At 30.6% G+C, this 21,361-nt stretch overlaps 1 long non-coding RNA gene across 1 annotated transcript; it reads right to left on the reverse strand.

The window, feature by feature from the left end:
• Window positions 1-314: 314 nt before the first annotated feature.
• On the reverse strand, window positions 315-8,168 carry LOC135951537 (uncharacterized). Its single transcript, XR_010575980.1, has 4 exons — window positions 7,589-8,168; window positions 6,385-6,510; window positions 961-1,312; window positions 315-881 (listed from the first exon to the last, which is right to left on the reverse strand). It is a non-coding gene; the product is annotated as an uncharacterized LOC135951537 (long non-coding RNA).
• Window positions 8,169-21,361: the final 13,193 nt, after the last annotated feature.

Raw genomic sequence — 21,361 nt, forward strand, 5'->3', positions numbered from 1 at the left:
AGACAGACAGACAGACAGACAGACAGACGGACAGACAGACAGACAGACAGACAGACAGACAGACGGACATGGCTTAATCGACTCCGCTATCTATAAGGATCCAGAATATATATACTTTATAGGGTCGGAAATGAAAAATGTAGAAATTACAAACGGAATGACAAACTTATATATACCCTTCTCACGAAGCTGAAGGGTATAAAAAGTAACGGCTACAGAAAGTTTAAAATAAGAACCACAAAAAAAATAAATAAGTAGTATATATTGGTAAATCTTTTAGTATAATTAGTATATTCATATTAATGTTAGTGAGATTATATAGTTTTAAATATTTAATATTGTTAGTTAAATTATTAATTTTAAATAAAAATATGTTTTGATTAAGGATTCAAAGATGATGGCTTAATAATTTAGAGGTATTGGAGTTGATTGACAGGTAAGTGGGAGAGGAGTTTGGGTCGCTTGGAAATTTATGTGGATAAAATCGCGACTAGGTTGGGAGGGCAAGTAGAGAGACTAACACCTATCTCTGAGAATTGTTGTGTGTGGTGAATTTAAGTTTTAGTTTCCGTTTTTTTTGTATTCCTTTGATTTTGTTTTCTTGTTAAGGTACGCTGTTGATGAGTGAGGGTTGGAACCACCTGGGAGAGTCGATGAGCTAGACGGAATCCTCATCAACCAAAAGTAACCGTAACAGAAATGGCGCCCAATGGAATGTTTAACAACTTATGATACTTTTTATTTAAAGGAACAAAATGTATCCTAAGTGTACGATAAAATACATGTAATGTCAGCAACACATGTGGCAATAGCCTAATAGAGTTTTACAATAGCCCAAAGAAATTCGTGAAATATAGTAAGATATTTTTTTTATAGCCACTCTGGAGAGAAAAGAAGAGAGATGATGTATAAAAACAGGTTTTACTAAAATATAATCAATTAGAACAAGATGATACTTACGGAAATAAATAGCTATAGCTTAGAGTATGTTAATAGTCCTAATTGTATAATTAATTGTTTCCAAAAATCTCAAATTCGTAAATAAATTGTTCAATAATGGAATCAATGATTAGTGTTATTTGATCGTTAGTAGACGATAGCCTAACGTGACAGAAATGTTCACGAGATTAGTAGTTTCCAATACTATCGATAATCACTCGTAATCTCACCGATAATTAGATAGAGGTTGAAGTACGTGGGGTCACACTAAAATTGAATCCAGTAAAATGAAATTAATGTTGTTTTCTTGCCACACAAAACAATTCAAATACTAACTCCAACGACTTCCACATCCGTCCATCAACTCCTTAACCTAGAAAGAAAATTTATATAAAAACAGATTTAATTATTATATTGTATGCTCAAAATTTCAATTATCCTTTTATAGTTTATTTATGTATTGATCAGTAATTAATTAAGTATTTATTAGCTTATCTATTAGATTATTTGTGTAGTATTCATTAATTATTATTAATATTTTTTTTTATTATTATTTTAGTATATTTTATTATTATTCTATTTTTGTATTACATTTTCTTTTATTATATTCTTAATTAGTATTTATTCGCATATTAGTATCAGGGATCTCTTAGTATCGAACTTTTGCCATATGTATGTAGTTATTGTCATTCTAGTATGAGTGATAGTTCGACTAAATTCAGGTCTCGTAAAAGAAATCGCCAGGTTCAATTCGATTTAAATCGGTCCACACCACACGTCTCGTATAAGATCTATAAACCAAATACGCCTAAAGCTAAATCTAAATCGAAAAACAGGATAAATTTCGAAATGGCCGAGAGTAACAAAGAATACTTTAGAGATATGTCGAAAACTATTGTATCTAGTAACCCTAATGTGCCAAACCAACCTGCTGCACCAGCAGATAATGTAGGTGCTAGTACAAGTAATCAGTCTATGATGACAAGTAGTTTAGAGGTTCAGAGTTCAATAAAAAAATTGGTAGATCAGGGAATCAGTTCTCAGATGGCCGATATCAAGAAGAATATGTCAGATTTAACAGCTACAGTTAGCAGACTCAGCCTAGTAGTTCAAAAAACACAACAGGAAAACATAAAGTTAATGCAAGCAAATTTACCGAATGTATTTAAAACATATGAGAATCAACAGCCTATGGAAATGACAGGTATTCAATCCCAATCATCTAGAGCTTCTTCTGTAAACAGCGATGATAATATAAGAAGCTTTCATAAACCACCTATAGATAAATGGGGATTAGAATTTGATGGGGACGTTAACAGACTGGCGGTAGAAGATTTTGTTTTCCGACTTGAACGTCTACAACACCAATACAAAGTATCGTGGAAAGAAGTCTTAGACAATTTTCATCTCTTGGTAAAAGGCGTTGCTGAAAAGTGGTATTGGTTATTCATTCAAACCAACTATGTAACCGAATGGCCAACCCTAAAATCAGCACTACTAAAGCAATACCAGTCCACCCGATCCAGTTTCGAATTAATGAGGGATATAGTAGAAAGGAAACAACTACCTGGAGAATCAATAGATTCATTTTTCTTTACGATGACTCAGCTGCGGTCTAGACTAAACATATCTATGCCAGAATCGGAAATGATCAAAATGATCAAAAAGAATTTACGAGAAAATATAGGAAGAATAGTTTTCCCACTAACTGTGTCTTCAGTAGAGGAACTGCGTATAAACTGCATTGATGCCGAAAAAACCTTTCTCAGAAAAGACAATAGACCAGCACAAGTGCCTTCAAATCGTTACCCAAGGTACGTAAATGAGCTGTGTGAAGAGTACGAGGATCACTACCAAACACCAGAAAAGGAACAGGGTGAAATAGCTGCGGTAAGAATGAGCAATGCTGGAAATCAAATGACGAAATCTGTAATTACCTGCTGGAATTGTCATCAAAACGGTCATGTTTTTATGGATTGTCCTTCCAAGGAGACATCGATATTTTGCTATCGATGTGGTAAACCGGACGTAATCTCACCCAATTGTATCAACTGTAGAAACAGAAAATTTTCCAGGAGCGAGGGAATGGCGGGAGACCATCGTTCCACCATAAACCCGCCAGTGATGAACCCGTAACAAATAAAAGAATAAATTTAATAAGGCAACGGGAAAAATATAACTATTTTATACCTCAACAGAAGCATTTATATACCTTAGAAGAGAGAAAACGAAATTATGAAATAATAAGAGAACAGATATTTAATCCCGGAACATGTATCAAACCACCAGTTATATCCAGAAAAATAAAAAGATTGAGAGAGAAATTTGCCGAGAAGAAGAGAGTAAGAAAACTTGCCATCGATGCCATAAAAAAAGCAGATCGAAAAGCACCAGACCCAAGACCATATGCTGAGTTCAATATTGTTAATGTTAAAATGAACGGTCTTCTGGATACCGGTGCATCTGTGAGCATTCTAGGGCAAGGCTGTAGGGAACTTATTGATACATTAGAATTACCAATTGTGCCTATATTTTCGTTAATATCTACCGCTAGCGGACAGGAACATAGATTATTAGGAAAAATAAAGTTAGAAGTAGAATATAAGAATAGGATTAAGTCAATAGAATTTTATCTGTGTCCCGATCTTGAACAACCGGCATATTTAGGAATAGATTTCTGGAGGGCATTCGAACTTGCTCCGGAAATAGTAGGCATTGCGGAATTAGATATTGAGAAAATTATACCTAACTATATTACAGAAAACCACAAAACTGATCCCCATGATTTATGTGAATTGGAACGCAATAAATTGAATAAAGTAATTGAAATGTTTCCTACGTTTGAGAATGAAGGTTTAGGTTGTACGTCACTAGAAAAACATGTTATAAAATTAGTAGAAGGAGCAGAACCTGTAAAGGATAGACACTATCCAATCTCTCCCGCAGTACAAGATATAGTTTACAAGGAAATAGATCAAATGTTAGCACTCCATGTAATAGAGGAAAGCGATAGCCCATGGAGTAATAGGACAACAGTTGTACGAAAACCTGAAAAAAATAGATTTTGCTTAGACGCAAGAAAACTTAACAAACTAACTGTCAAAGATGCGTACCCACTACAGAATATAGATGGCATCCTCAGTAGAATTGACGAAACTTATTTTATAAGTAGCGTTGATTTAAAATATGCTTTTTGGCAGATAGAGTTAGAACCTAAAAGTAGACCTTATACCGCGTTTACAGTAGCTGGCAGGCCTCTTTACCAGTTTCGTGTCATGCCATTTGGCCTCTGTAACGCTGCGCAACGTTTATGCAGATTAATGGATAAAGTTGTACCCCAAGAATTGAAAGAAAATGTATTCATTTACCTCGACGATTTATTGATTATTTCCAATGATTTTGACAAACACCTATATTACTTAGAGGAAGTTGCGAAATGTTTAAGAAAAGCAAATTTAACAATTGGCTTAAAGAAATCTCAATTCTGCTTTAAACAATTAAAATATTTGGGATTCATTATCGGAAACGGAATGTTGAGAACGGACCCGGACAAAATAAAAGCTATAACGGAAATAAAAACTCCGAAGTCAGTTAGAGAAGTAAGAAGCTTTTTGGGGACCGCGGGGTGGTATCGGCGGTTTATCAAAAACTTCTCTGTCATAGCCGCACCTTTAACAGATACTTTGAAAAAGTCAAAAACTTTTGAAATGAGTCCCGAAGCAAATAAATCATTTGAAACTTTAAAAAAATCTTTAACCACAGCCCCAGTATTACGCCATGCTAATTTCTCGAAAAAATTCTTTATTCAATGTGATGCTTGCGAATATGGAATCGGAGCAGTATTATACCAAGTAAATGGAGATAACGAAGAACATCCGATTGCTTTTTACTCCCAAAAACTGAACGCATGCCAAAGGAATTACACCGTAACTGAGAAGGCAATATATTGAGATGATGCCATTTACTATCGTAACGGATCATGCAAGCCTGAAATGGCTGATGTCAATGAAAGACCTCACGGGTAGATTGGCTAGGTGGTCATTACAATTACAGTCATACGACTTTGAAATTCAGCACAGGAAAGGTTCCGATAACGTAGTAGCAGATATGTTGTCAAGACTACCTAATGTGGATGAAATAAACGTAACTGATTTGTTAGGATTTGAAACTAACGAATTTGAAAGCGATGAGTATAAAGAACTGAAATCCCAGATTGAACAAAATGCCGAAAGATTACCAGATTTAAAGGTAGTAAACGGTTATATTTATAAAAAAACGAAATTTGATACTATTGATGACAGCCCATGGAAACTATGGATTCCAGTGAATATAACCCAACCAATCATAGAAGAAGCTCATGTATCGCCAACCAATGCTCATGGTGGAATAGCAAAAACGCTAGAGAAGATAAAACGATTTTACTATTGGCCAAGAATGTCGATACAAGCGAAAAATTTTATAAATATGTGTCAAACCTGCAAAGAATGTAAATCATGCAATTCGAACCTTCGACCTGAAATTGGTCAAATGGTACTAACCGAAAGACCCTTCCAAAAGTTGTATATAGACTTTATGGGAAAGTATCCACGATCTAAACAAGGGAACTGCTACATATTCATTGTTGTTGACCACTTTACAAAATTTACATTTTTGAAAGCAATGAAAGAGGCCACTACAAATAATGTTATAGACTTCCTGACCCGAGAGATATTTCTTAAATTTGGAGTACCCGAGATTATTCACAGCGACAATGGTAGTCAATTTATAGCGAAATCGTTTGAAAATCTAATGGAATGTTATAAAATACAGCATATGAAAACGGCAGTTTATTCGCCACAGAGTAATGCCAGTGAAAGAGTAAACCAATCTGTACTATCTGCCTTAAGAGCTTATCTGAAAGAAGATCACCGAGATTGGGACATGTATCTCCCAGAAATAGAATGTGCATTGAGAACTGCAGTTCATACGGCAACTGGAGTAACACCCTTTTTCGCGCTCTTTGGATACCACATGTATACCAGTGGAGCAGATTACAGATTGGGAAGAAAATTATTATCTCTAACTGACCACGAAATATTGGAACTGAATAAAGCAGATAAACTGGATATGATTAGGGACAAAATGAAGCAAAATATGCTAAAGGCATATGGAAAAAGCTCAGATAGATATAATAGAGGAGCAAGAATAGTTAGATTTACACCAGGACAAGAGGTATACCGAAGAAACACAGTATTGAGCAATTTTGGGAAAAATCTTAATTCGAAATTTTGTCGCAAATTCCTAAAATGTAGAATAGTTAAAGCAATAGGAAACAATATATATGAATTGGAGACAATACAAGGTAAACCAATAGGGGTGTATCACTCCAAAGACATTAAAGTATAAACTAATTCAAATAGCTGATAGTAAACATCAACTACATAATATAAAGAGACATTTACTTACGTGATAGAAAATGAGAACTCCGAAAACTGTTTGATATAAAAGAAATATCCTAATCCGAGTATGATTATTTATATAAGGTGCAATAATAAATTATATCCAACTTGTAGTTTCCGAAAACATTAGATGCTAAAACGAAAGAAACAAAGAAAACACAAAGTAAGGCAATTATATTGAAAAAGTTATGTTGGTATACTTCCCGTAATAGAAAATCCAATCAAAATCCGTGGGGAATATGAATAATAATTTCAAAATCTTTTACAATAAAGTTTTTCGAGATTATACTATATTTAATGGAGAATTCTGTGAGTAATGATGATGTTAGAGGCGTTTCCATGAAATGTTGCAAAGGTACCGAATAGTTTATAAATATATGAGAAAATAATTATGTGAAAATACACAAAGGTAATATATGTAGATTATTCCTTTTGTCGCTTTGAAAACAAATCGTTTGAATAGTTTTGCGCTTTGAGCGCTACAATCGGTCGGGGACCAATTCCAAGAATGTTGAAGGTATCGGGGACAATGATGGGGAGCCACTATACATTTTTCTTTGCCGAAAAAGTAATAGTAGGTTGTTTTCTTCAGTATATATATATAAACAGAATTCATAAACCGTATCCAATGGATTTTTGATAAAAAAAAATAGATAATTAGTGCGGTAGTATAAAACCGTAATGATATAATTATTATTTTTGTGAAATAACACTTTTAGATCTGTGATATATGATAATTTAGTGCAATATTAGTTTAAGGGACGACTTAATTATTTAATATTTGTAATTATATTTGAATTTGTGTTGTTCCGTCCTAATATTGGCATTTATTGTATCACTTTTATCTAAATCTAAAAGTATTATGAACGTTATAATTAACGACTGCATTAATTTACTACCTGCAATAACAAAAAAATTTCCTTATGTGCAATAACTTCTGTTGATCTGTAATATAAGTTAACTAAGTGCAATATTAGACTAAGAAAACGATTTTTTTTAAATTTAATTATATTTGAATGTGTGTTGTTTTTTTTTGTCCTAATATTGTAAATATGGTAACCATATACCAAAGATAAACAAAAAAGAAAAAAATATTGCACTCACAATATAGAATGCACTCATTTACATATCTGCATTGAGTCAACATTTATTGTTTTCGGATAACTGAGGATGCCATTTAGAAGACTGTAGGAATACTAAACTCACATTACCTTGAGTGGATAATTATATGCCCGGCTAGAATTAGGTGGAGTATGAGACTCTAAATCAATCCCAGGGTGTGGGAGTTCCCCACGTTGGACTTTTCACAACCCGCACACCGTTCCCTCCGGCTATAGCCAGCAGAACCGGAGTTTTGTTGCGGGTAAATTGAACTGTCAAGGGATCTAGATAGCAGGGTGGTGTTTTTGGGCATACGGCTCAAGGGTGTAAAAGCCTGAGAAATTTTCCCAATATAATAGTAGCCGGAGTTGTTTGTTGTTGTGTATTTATGTTTTGTTTGTTTATTTTTTACCAGTTATTGTTGTTTGTATGTTTCTTGATGGTTTTTCTGCTGCTATTGTTGTTCTTGTATCGTTTTTTTTTGTTTGTTGTTGTCTGTTTTTTTTTTCTAAAGATTCCATGTATAATTTTGGTTTCCTTAATTTTTGTCTATCCTTTTGGTTTAGTGAATGATTATTATTCGTATATGTGATGGTTATAATTCTTTATTATCGTTAAATATTTATATCTTTGTTTATATGTTGTAGAAATCTGAATAAATTTAGCAAATTAAAATTGCATGTGCTTCGGCTGATGTGCAAAAAAAAAGAAATGCGTCTATTTTATTGTATATGTGTGTATGTAATTTAGTGTTGTATTTGGTTCTAAAGATGCATGTAGTTGGCAACTCCAGTCAATGATATTAAACAGTGTTGTATTTTCATTGATCAAAAATATAGCAACGGAAGAATAAATCAAAAAAATAGTAATAAATTTATGAATGAAAAAATTACTAATTAAATTTCATGAGCTCCTAATAATATAGTTGGTTGGTATATCTTTTATATATAATGGGATTATAGGATAGGGAATTAGCGAGAACAAAATTTTAGTTAAGGGGCAATAAGAATCTGTGAAATATGCAAATGATAATAATAGCTAGTATTGAGCGCAAAAATTTAAATATATATAGGAACATTAAATAGGATTAGAGGGGAATTTTTCACTTATTTTCTTTTAAATTTGGCGGTATGAAAATTGGCAACAAACTATATTTCCAGTATATAGCGAAAACCCGCGAATATAGTACATGGTAGCCAGTATTTAAGCGATAAAATATTAACAAAATGTCTCATAAACAAAAGTAAAATAGAACGGTTTACTGTGGTGGTGCAAAAGGTGCAAATTTAAAGATTTAAAGTTCTGAGCAGTGAAAATATTAAAAATAAAAATTTTTTTATAATAATATTATTACCTGGCTATGGATATATGTAAATCACTGGAATATATGGATTTTCAGTTGTTCCAGAAATAGCCAGGTAAAATTTTAAATTACAAATATATTATACGTACCAAGCATTTGAGGAAATAATATCTTAGAGGTCTAATGAAAACACCCTAATTATCGTCAAAATCCAAAAGAAAAGTCACTAGGGCCAAAAGAAGTGATTATAGTGTCAAGTTGAAGAAATATAAAATCTTAATGAAAAACAGTAGAAAACCAGTAATAAGCTAAAAATTACATAAGGGAATAGATCTCAAGCCCTTATATAGTTTATATTTATTTATTGCAATTAAAAGTAAAATAAAATACTTATCCTAAGTTAATTTTAAGTTCGATGTGAGATTGTGTGAAAATTGTAAGTCTATCGAGAGTGTAGTTAGATGTATGTGTATGTTAATTATAAACAGTATTCCCTCGTATAGCAAGTATAGCCAAAAAAAAACAGTTATAATAAAATATAAAAAAATATAGATATATCTCAGGCCTTAAATATAACCACAAAAAAAAGAGATAATTCTCATAGAGCTTAAGTGAATCTAAAATTTGTATAAATCCTGTGTAGTGACAGGAAGAAATACTACCTCAGGGAGCTCCTTTAGGCTAGGAATTATAAGTTCATTGGAAGAAAGTAGTGAGTTTTTAAAAAAAAGGAAAAAAAGAAATAACTTGAGCCCTAGAAGAATAAAATCAGTCAAATGGAAAAATAATATATATATGTAAAAAAAATTAAAGATAAAAAAACATGATTTGAGATATATTTATATAGATATTCTTTATTTTGATTAATTTAAAAAAAAAAAGTAAAAGTTTAAAATAAGAACCACAAAAAAAATAAATAAGTAGTATATATTGGTAAATCTTTTAGTATAATTAGTATATTCATATTAATGTTAGTGAGATTATATAGTTTTAAATATTTAATATTGTTAGTTAAATTATTAATTTTAAATAAAAATATGTTTTGATTAAGGATTCAAAGATGATGGCTTAATAATTTAGAGGTATTGGAGTTGATTGACAGGTAAGTGGGAGAGGAGTTTGGGTCGCTTGGAAATTTATGTGGATAAAATCGCGACTAGGTTGGGAGGGCAAGTAGAGAGACTAACACCTATCTCTGAGAATTGTTGTGTGTGGTGAATTTAAGTTTTAGTTTCCGTTTTTTTTGTATTCCTTTGATTTTGTTTTCTTGTTAAGGTACGCTGTTGATGAGTGAGGGTTGGAACCACCTGGGAGAGTCGATGAGCTAGACGGAATCCTCATCAACCAAAAGTAACCGTAACAAAATTTAACAATATTTAAAAAAATAGCACACTGTTTGCCTTCGAATTTGAATTTTTTCCTAATTTATATTAAGCACCTAATTTTGTAAATCACGTCACCTAAGTGATATTTATATGGATAGCAAAAACAAAATTTAAAAAATTTGTTTTTGTTTTATATACAAAATTTTCAAATTATTTTTGAAACTGCTAGTGTATACTGAAACCAATAACAAATCGCACGGTTTTCAGAACATGGTGAAATGCGTTTTGCGTTTTTTAAACCATAAGCGATTTGAAAACGCTGCGTTTTCCAGAACATGGGTGAAAGTTAAATATTTTTTATTATTTGTTAAAAATTATAGCGAGAGAAAAATAGAAAAAACAAGTAAGAGTGCTATATTCGGCTATGCCGAATCTTATATACCCTTCACCTTTGTTGTGGATGCATTATTATTTTTTATAATTAGTATATATGTATGTACATTACCCACTTTCAGCGTACAGCATCCTAAATTTATCAAGAACATAAAAAACAACAACGCCAAACGAAACAAAACACCAAAAGAAAAAACAAAATACGCAAGCCAATGAAACCAACACACATCCAAACATACGTTTAATTGTATAAAAAACAACAACGCCAAAAGAAACAAAACACAAAAGAAAAACAAAATACGCAAAGCATGCACATCCAAACATACGATTTGTTACTGTTTTGTCAAAAAAACCAACACACAACCAAACAAAAGTTTAGTTGTATAAAAAACAACAACAACGCCAAAAGAAACAAAACACAAAAAAACAAAATACGCAAAGCATGCACATCCAAAAACATACGTTTTGTTGCTTTTTTGTCAAAAAAACCAACACACAACCAAACAAACGTTTAGTTGTATAAAAAACAACAACAACGCCAAAAGAAACAAAACACAAAAAAAACAAAATACGCAAAGCATGCACATCCAAAAACATACGTTTTGTTGCTTTTTTGTTAAAGCATGCAATACATTGTGTTTTTTGATGAAATTTTTAGAGGTTGTCTCGGATTTTTGTTCATATCTCCGTTATTTATGGACGGATTTTGCTGATTTTAAATAGCAAAATTCTCGAAAGTATGTCTGACAGAATTGTTGAAGATTTGGATCCCGGAGATATCTGGGGCCTTCAGAAAATTGATTTCAACAGAAAGACAGACGGACAGACAGACGGACATGGCTTAATCGACTCCGCTATCTATAAGGATCCAGAATATATATACTTTATAGGGTCGGAAATGAAAACTGTAGAAATTACAAACGGAATGACAAACTTATATATACCCTTCTCACGAAGCTGAAGGGTATAAAAATATGTCATAAAACTACTTAACTTGGGCTACATTTGCCATTTTTGAAATACTTTATAACTTTATTTTTTAAGGTTTGCTCGTTATACAATTGTAATACTGTTTTAGCCCTTAAATGCATATTGTTGCCAATTGTCTACATTCCAGTTCCACTTAATTTTAGACCAATATAAGCTTGATACTAATTCAGATTCTACTTCAGCATAATCCAATGGAGTACAATAAGTCTCAGCTAAAAAAATTATAAATCAAATTAAAGCTATAGGATATATAATAAATAAAAATCAAATAAATATTTAATAATTTATAGAAAAATAAAAGTAAAAATCATGCATTTAAGGGTTAACACTTGTAGTATTGTCTTTACACTGCAGCCACACGATCAAGTTTTTCTTGATAGTCTTTTACATATACTGTTTGTCAAAATTTATAAAAATTGAAAGCGGTGACGTAGGCAGCACGCAACTTGAAAACAATTTTAGTACAAATTGGACATAAAAATGTAATCAGCTGTTTTCTTGAATGAAAAATTGAAAACCAACTTGAATGTGAAATTGAATGCAAGTTCGTTTCAATTCTTAAAAGTGTGAGTGTATTAGTAAAAAAGTGTGAGTGTATTAAAACTTGAAAGGCAAAACTTGATCGTGTAACCCCCAAGTTAGGAAAATAAATTAATTTTTAACAATTTTTAAAAAAACAAGTAAGAGTGCTATATTCGGCTATGCCGAATCTTATATACCCTTCACCTTTGTTGTGGATGCATTATTATTTTTTATAATTAGTATATACATATGTATGTACATTGCCCACTTTCAGCGTACAGCATCCTAAATTTATCAAGAACACAAAAAACAACAACAACGCCAAACGAAACAAAACACCAAAAGAAAAAACAAAATACGCAAGGCAATGAAACCAACACACATCCAAACATACGTTTAATTGTATAAAAAACAACAACAACGCCAAAAGAAACAAAATACGCAAAGCATGCACATTCAAACATACGATTTGTTGATTTTTTGTCAAAAAAACCAACACACAACCAAACAAACGTTTAGTTGTATAAAAAACAACAACAACGCCAAAAGAAACAAAACACAAAAAAAAACAAAATACACAAAGCTTGCACATCCAAAAACATACGTTTTGTTGATTTTTTGTCAAAAAAACCAACACACAACCAAACAAACGTTTAGTTGTATAAAAAACAACAACAACGCCAAAAGAAACAAAACACAAAAAAAAACAAAATACACAAAGCTTGCACATCCAAAAACATACGTTTTGTTGATTTTTTGTCAAAAAAACCAACACACAACCAAACAAACGTTTAGTTGTATAAAAAACAACAACAACGCCATAAGAAACAAAAAACAAAAAGAAAACCAAATACACAAAGCTTGCACACCCAAGCATACGTTTTGTTGTTTTTTTGTCAAAGCATGCAATACATTGTGTTTTTTGATGAAATTTTCAGAGGTTGTCTCGGATTTTTGCTCATATCTCCGTTATTTATGGACGGATTTTGCTGATTTTAAATAGCAAAATTCTCGAAAGTATGTCTGACAGAATTGTTGAAGATTTGGATCCCGGAGATATCTGGGGCCTTCAGAAAATTGATTTCAACAGACAGACAGACAGACAGACAGACGGACAGACAGACAGACAGACAGACAGACGGACATGGCTTAATCGACTCCGCTATCTATAAGGATCCAGAATATATATACTTTATAGGGTCGGAAATGAAAAATGTAGAAATTACAAACGGAATGACAAACTTATATATACCCTTCTCACGAAGCTGAAGGGTATAATTAAATGAACACTTTACCGGTAAAATCTTGTAGGTAAAGAAATGTATAATTTTTGTAACGTTTATATTTTTAAAATATTGCGAACAACATAGCAATAATCTCCAAATTATTTATCGTATTTTTATGCAAACCTTAATGTTAATTTAGTTCAAATTTGATTCATATCTTCATACATACAATTAAATTATACTGAGTAACAAACGAGTTAAATATAATAAATATGAATACATTTAGCGATACTAGATTTGTTATTTATCAACTAAAATAGAGGATATAGCTACTTTCCTTCATATAAACGTACATATTTATTTTCAGTCGGTTTTGAAATCTGAACAATACCAAAAATGATTGAAGACATACATTGACAATATACTTATTTTGGATATAATTGGAATTTAAAACATGAATTACACATTCATTCAATTACACATGGGCTACACATCCAAGTTGAAATTACACACAATATGTGTAATTACACATGAAGTGGCAACACTGAGCATCACGCATGTACAATGCTGCCATATTTATAAGCAAATATAAAGTAATGCCATACTTTTAAACTAAAGAAAAATATGTTGCCACATACTAGGGTTCTATAGTCGAAACATAAAGTCGACTTTTGCGATTTAAAAAAATGAATCCTCGAACTTTCGACTTTTGGTAACATGAAAAGTCGACTTTCCGAACATTAGACTATTTAGTTAAATCGGCTTTTTCGACTTTCCGACTTTTTTCAACTTTATCATTTCTTGTAAATTTATATTTATTGATGAGCCTTTTGTAATGTTTAGCAATAAAAGTGATACATATCAAGGCTGTTTTTCTAATCCAAACGATTACTTTTAATGGAAATTTAACGTGTGTTTTGTTATTGTAACAAAAACAAAATACATGTAAAATTTCTACTAAAATCACTCGATTGCTATAGAAAAACAGCAAAAATGCGCATCAATAAATGTATAAACCATTAATTGTTTACAAGATATAGTAAAAAGTCGATTAAAAAAACAAGTCGAATGTTAGAAAAGTTGACTTTTATAAATTACAAAAGGTCGAAAAGTCGACTCTTTAATAGTCGATAAAAGTCAAAAGGTCGAAAAGTCGAGTTTTTGTTTCAACTAATAAATCCTATTATTCCCAAATTAAATTTTACACAAACGTAAAACTTTTAAAGCAAATCAGAAAATGTCTTTATTAGTATTTCAGAAATTTGTAATAATATTTATTAAATTTATTTTATAAAAATTACTATTACATATATTTTTATTGGAAATGGAAATTTCTAAAAAATTAAATAAAATAAGAAATTTCTGAAATATAACCGAAATTTTCTGAAATACAATTAGAAATATCTGAAATACAGTATAAAATATATATTGAAATGTAGTTGTACAAATCACATAGAGCGGAAACTTGAAAAAACACAAACAAAAATATTACTCAAATTAATCACACATACGAGTGTTGTTTTTGTTTTCACATAGTTTTTTCTACTAATACATTCTCACCACTTAGGTTTTTGACATCTGAGTTAGGTCTTTGGCAGGAGAGTGTCCGCTCTATGTCTATTCTCTATGTTTAAAATGTTTGTATGAAAAACACTCAAAAATTATTTGAAAACTGAGTGATTTTCATATAAAAATTATTATTTTCTTAGGAAAATCTGATGTACAAAAAGATTTTCTTAAGAAAGTCAGTTAAATCAGTTGATTTTCTTAAAGGGATGTAGCCAAGACATTCCTCTATCACGCCCCGTTTTCTAAATTTTGGCACAAATTACCATTTTTAACCAATTAGGCCAATAGGCCAATATTTTTCAAAAAATAGTTTTTTTAAAAATTTGTTCGAACACCTATCCGTGCAGGATAAAACCAAGTATAGTGGAATGTAGCCAAGACCATCTCCTATCACGTCCCGTTTTCCTAATTTTGGCACAAATAACCATTCTTGCCCTATATGTCCCAAAATAGTTTGAGTGATTTTTAAAAAAAACTGTTTTCTGAAAAATTTGTTTGAACGCCTATCCGTACAGGAAAAACTTGGTATGGGGGAATGTAGCCAAGACCATCCCCTATCACAGCCCGTTTTTCAAATTTTGGCACAAGTAACCGTTTTTGCCCTATATGTCCCCAAATAGTTTGAGTGATTTTTCAAAAAATAGATTTTTGAAAAATTTGTTCGAACACCTATCCGTACAGGAAAAAACCATGTATGGGGAAATGTAGCCAAGACCTTCCTCTATCACGCCCCGTTTTCCAAATTTTGGCACAAACAACCATTTTTGCCCTATATGTCCCCAAATAGTTTGAGTGATTTTTCAAAAAACAGTTTTTTGAAAAATTTGTTCGAACACCTATCCGTACAGGAAAAAACCATGTATGGGGAAATGTAGCCAAGACCTTCCTCTATCACGCCCCGTTTTCCAAATTTTGGCACAAACAACCGTTTTTGCCCTATATGTCCCCAAATAGTTTGAGTGATTTTTCAAAAAATAGTTTTTTGAAAAATTTGTTCGAACACCTATCCGTACAGGAAAAAACCATGTATGGGGAAATGTAGCCAAGACCTTCCTCTATCACGCCCCGTTTTCCAAATTTTGGCACAAACAACCATTTTTGCCCTATATATCCCCAAATAGTTTGAGTGATTTTTCAAAAAACAGTTTTTTGAAAAATTGGTTCGAACGCCTATCCGTACAGTAAAAAACCAAGTATGGGAAAATGTAGCCAAGATCATCCCCTATCACAGCCCTTTTTCCAAATTTTGGCACAAACAACCATTTTCGCCCTATAAGTCCCCAAATAGTTTGAGTGATTTTTCAAAAAATAGTTTTTTGAAAAATTTGTTCGAACGCCATGTATGGGGAAATGTAGCCAAGACCTTCCTCTATCACGCCCCGTTTTCCAAATTTTAGCACAAGGCCCCATTTGTGGTTTGAGTGATTTTTTTGTATAAACGTTATTATATGCTTTTGAAGCATACATAACATGAGTGTTTTTTAAAATTATTTTTTTTTTAATATATAAATTAAAAATGTAATTTATTTTATTTTTTATTATCATTTTGAATAAATTAAAAATTTAGTTAAAGTGACTGTAAAGTTTGTTAGAAAATGAATAAAAGTTTGTTAGAGGCCGAAAATCCTCTCCCATGCACAAAAATGAAGAAGAATGGGCATTCAATGTTGATTGATAGTTTATATAAATTAAATAGTAAATTCGTGTATTTAAACTTGGCAGCACTGAAAATTCAGTTTGTAAAGCAGAAACCACTCAATTCTCTGCATCAAATTATTCTCAGAGAGTATTTTTTATTTACTCTCTTCAAAATGAGTGAAAACAAAAAAGTTTGTTCAAAAAGTTTGTTATTTTCACGGGTATATATAAATTACAGAATAATATGACAGTTGATTATTCATACAGGTTACCAGATCATTACAACTCTAATATACATAACAATGATGCCAGAACAATACATAACAAATTTTATCAATAACGTTTAGGGTTATTATAGTGATTATAGGAAACGGACCTAGTATGGGTGCTATGGTCAAATATGGACCGATATTCACAAAAGCCACTAGTTTGATTCTTGGATACAATATATTCAACTTTATATGGGGGCTATGGTCAAATAGTGCCCGATCCAAAAAAATTGATCTCTCGATTTCTCTTTGCACGAAACTTAGATGTGCTGAATTTTGTGTGGATACTGCAATTCTATGGGCACTTATATACAATAGCACCATATTTCGGGAAGAAATTTGTATGGGGGCTAGGAGAAATTATGGACCGATTCTTACTATTTTCAACAGAATTTTAACTTTTATCATATAAATAGAGAGTGAAAAATTTCTGGTATTCTCTGCAATTAATTTACCCAAAATCACAAAAAAACATCTGAAAATTATCAAAATTGTTGGAGGTGTCTAACATTTTGATCCATAACGCTGGTTCTACTAATTCGATTTTGCTGATTTTTAATACCAAACTGAAAATTTTGGTATACATTTAATTAATTTCGCTTATGTAGTTTGGACGTGAGAGTGTTTCACACAGTCATACAGACAGACAGACGACATAGCTCAATCGGCTTAGAATTTCATAAGGAGCAATAATATATGTACAGTGGTTGACAAAACAATAGGAACTTTTCCAAATATTCTATATGTAGCCCAAAATTTAAAATATTTTTTAAAAATAAAAATTTTTTAGCATTTTACTTGTATAGTTTTATTTATATATTCTGAAAAAGGGAACAAAATTAAAAATATTCACTATTTCGCTACTGACAAAACAATGGAAACTTTTAAACTTCTGAAAGAAAGAAATGTAAAACGAAAATAATATTTAAAAGAACGATGTAAAAAGCATCCTGTTTACAGTTATTTTATTTTTAAATTCTGGTAATTTTTCACAATTTCTTTTTCTAAGTTTTTCGCATAATTGTTAACGAAAATGGCTAAAATTATGATTTGTGAAGACTTAAAAAATAAAATAATTAATGATTTTAAAGCTGGTTTAAAACAAAAAAGTATCTGTGACAAATATTCAATAAATAAATCAGCAGTTTAAAAAATTATAAAGAAATTTCGTGAGACCGGTTCTGTAAAAACTCAATATTTAGGTGGAAGACCTCGTAAGACTACTCCTAGACAAGATAATTTAATAGCGAGTGAGTTCAAGAAATTCCCAAAAATAACTCCTCGAGGTTGTTAATAGCCTAAAATTAGAAATAAGTACCCAAACAGTTAGTCGCAGGGCAAATGATGCTGGTCTTGGTTGCTATCGTCCTGTGAAAAAACCACTCATTTCTAAAAAGAACCGTTCTGCTCGTCTATAATTTGCCAGGGATCATTTAAACTGGTCGATACAGAAATGGAATACTGTCCTCTTTTCCGAAGAATCCAAATACAATTTAAGAGGCAGTGATGGGAGAGCATTAATAAGACGACCTGTAGGGGCGCTTGTAGTCAAAATCTATGATTTTTATTATTTCTTCTTATTTACTCAAAATTTTATTTATTTTTAAACAACTTTTTGTTTCAGAAGAGTTTTGTTTAAATTTAACGGTTTTTGGAGACTTTTTTTTGACATTTAAATTTTTTTTGACAGCCTGTATTTAATGATAATGCAGTGCTTTTGTCAAAAGATAAACGGAAGACATTTTCGATTTTTGGTTTTTCTTATTTTGTGTGTGTTAGTTTATGCTGAAAAAACATTAGTTTTCCAAAATTTTCTCTCGAATATTGGGTATAAAAGGCGGCCATTGGCTAAAATCGTTCCTTTTTGCATACCGCTGCCTACAAGTTTTTCTTAAAATACGTCGTTACTCTGCCGAAAAAAAATAAGTTTTTTTTAAACTGAAATTGTAAGTAATTTTTTTTTTTAAAACTTTGAACAAAATTCAAAAAAAAATCAGTGTTAAATTGATTTAAAATATCTTTGTTTTTATTATTAACGTTTGTTTTTTTTAAATTTTGTTTTTATTAAAGAAATTTTGCTGTAATTCAATTTGAAAAAGAGCGTTTTTTGGATTTAATATCCACCATTTACCTACAACAATCTAATAAAGAAATGTAAGTTTTGTTTTCTAAAATAAAACTAATAAAAAAAATCAAATCAGAAATTTCAATATTTCTTTTCTTGATATTTCTTTTTTTATATACAGTAACGTAAATTTGAACAATTTCTAATAAAAATTAGGCAGATTACGTTTTTGTTACACTCCCGGCAGCAGCAAAAAGTGATCAAAAATCGTTTGTTTCATATCAAAAAGGTAATAAATACAAAATAAAAAAGAAACCAAACACACACACACAAACTAACGTAACCAAAAATCAAAATATCTTTACAGCACACACACACCTACATCATTTTCTTTCTACATAAGCTTCCAAGAGAAAAGAAAAATCACCAGGCACAAAAACGTTGCCTTTGAAGGCTTCGTCCAAATTCGTGCCTTCGTCACTTTCTAAAAAAATAAAAAAGTGTAAAAATCGAGGAAAAAGTGAGGAAAAGTGTGAAAAGTGCGGGGAAAATGTCAGGTTTTTAAAATCCCAATTGAAATTTTAAAACAATTATCGATTTATTGAACTAAAATATTAAAATCTGTGCGAAAATTTAAAAAATGTTTTAATTTTCATAAAAAAATATAAAATCAAAAACATTTAATTTCTAGAAAAAAGTAAAAAAAATCACAAAACCTAAAAGGAAAAAAAAAAAACCAAACAACAAGAACAAGTGGAAAAAAAATTAGACAAAAGAAACAATGATTTAATCAAAAATAAATTTATTTAAAATTTTCTTTTATTAATATATATATACAATTTATAATTTCTTTTAAAAATTTAAAAATTAATTTTTTTTGCTTAAATTCACTTTTTATTCCTTTTTTTGTTTTTTTGTTTTTCAAATGTGTAAATAGTTCACTTATTTTTTTTATTCACTCGCGTTGTAAAAATCAAAACAAACTAAAATGTAATGCAAAAATCAATATGATAGTGGTGAAAAGTTAACAATAAAAATGTAAAAATCTTTTAAAACAAGTGTCAAAAAGAACCAAAAATATTTGTAAACATTATTAAAAGTCAACACAGAATAATTATTTGAGTAAAAATGTTAATAACATAAAATGTTACAGAAACATAAACTCAGCAATTTCTAAAAATTCCATATATACAGCTACAGGAAGCAGCCGAAAGATCTTTCGACGTGGGATCCTGTTAATGTAAGTCAAAACCTTTATTTATTTTTATCTTATTTTAATTTTTTTATACAAACAAATATATTAACATAAACATATAACACTCACTGATTCTTACAGCAAAATATGTCTGTTAAATATTGTTAACATGAGTAAAACTGCTAAAATGAGCAGACATCAGTGTATGTAATGTTTTATGTTTTGTTCAAATTCAATTAAATATTCGAATTTTAAATTTAAAATCCTTCAAAATAAGGGGTAATTTAATTATATTTATTAATAAAATAATGAAATTATTTAAATAAAACAATTTAATTATTTTATTAAGTTGAAAATAACTAACTGGAAAAAAAAAGAAATCCATAAACAAAATTTCATGTAATAACATGTAATATTGAGTTTTAACATTTTATTTTGTCCAATATTACATGAATATTTAATTAAATAATTAACCGGTAATTTTTGAAAACTCACCATAGCCTATTGGTATGAGTCATAATCTACCACTCATTAAGCCCAGGTTCAAATCCCGGTGAAGCCAAATATTTTTTATTTTTTTTATTTATTTTTTTTAAACCCGAGTTCAAATCCCGGTAGAACCAGATTTTTTTTTGCTATTTTTTTTTATTTTTTTTTGCATGAAAAACATTTTTTTTATAAATTTATATTGATTTTTGCAATAATATTTAAAACACGCGATAATTTTTTTTAATTTTTAATATGTTCAATATTAGTTGATTTTATTTGCTTATTTTAACAATATGTTTAAGGATACATTTTTGTTAATAAATATCATGAATTTAAAAATGCAGTTCTAAGCTGTTTTTAATTGATTCCTGGTGAACTGATCTGGTTAGGGTAAATATCTTTGGGATCATACTAAATATTTGACGCTTTTCCTTGTATGATCATGGTTGGGAGGGGAATAATACTGTGTTACCATCAACACACAGTGCAGTTCAATATGTTTAATGTTCGTTTCCGTTTTCTTTTATATTTGTCTCTCTTTGTTATCTGTTACTGTTCCTTTTCTAAAGAAATTTAGCACGCACAAAAATAATTTTGTGCATGTCAACGCTTACTCTACTTAAAGTAGCAACGAATCCTCCCGATTGCCGACGAGATAGAAGCCGGAAACTAGTTGCGTGCTAGCTACTTTAGTAGACGTAGAACAACATCCAACACCAGTGTAAAAACACATTTCAGTTACATGCTATACAAAAATTATATGGCGCCCAACGTGAGGCCCACACAGTTCTATCAAATCTCAAAATAACATCTTTTGAATTTATTAAATTCATGTTTTTGTGTGGTCCTCCTTATTTATGTAAATTTTCTACTCTTTTTATATGTTCTTTCTCAAACTA

This window comes from Calliphora vicina, chromosome 2 (assembly GCF_958450345.1).
Source record: "Calliphora vicina chromosome 2, idCalVici1.1, whole genome shotgun sequence".
Classification (NCBI taxonomy): domain Eukaryota; kingdom Metazoa; phylum Arthropoda; class Insecta; order Diptera; family Calliphoridae; genus Calliphora; species Calliphora vicina.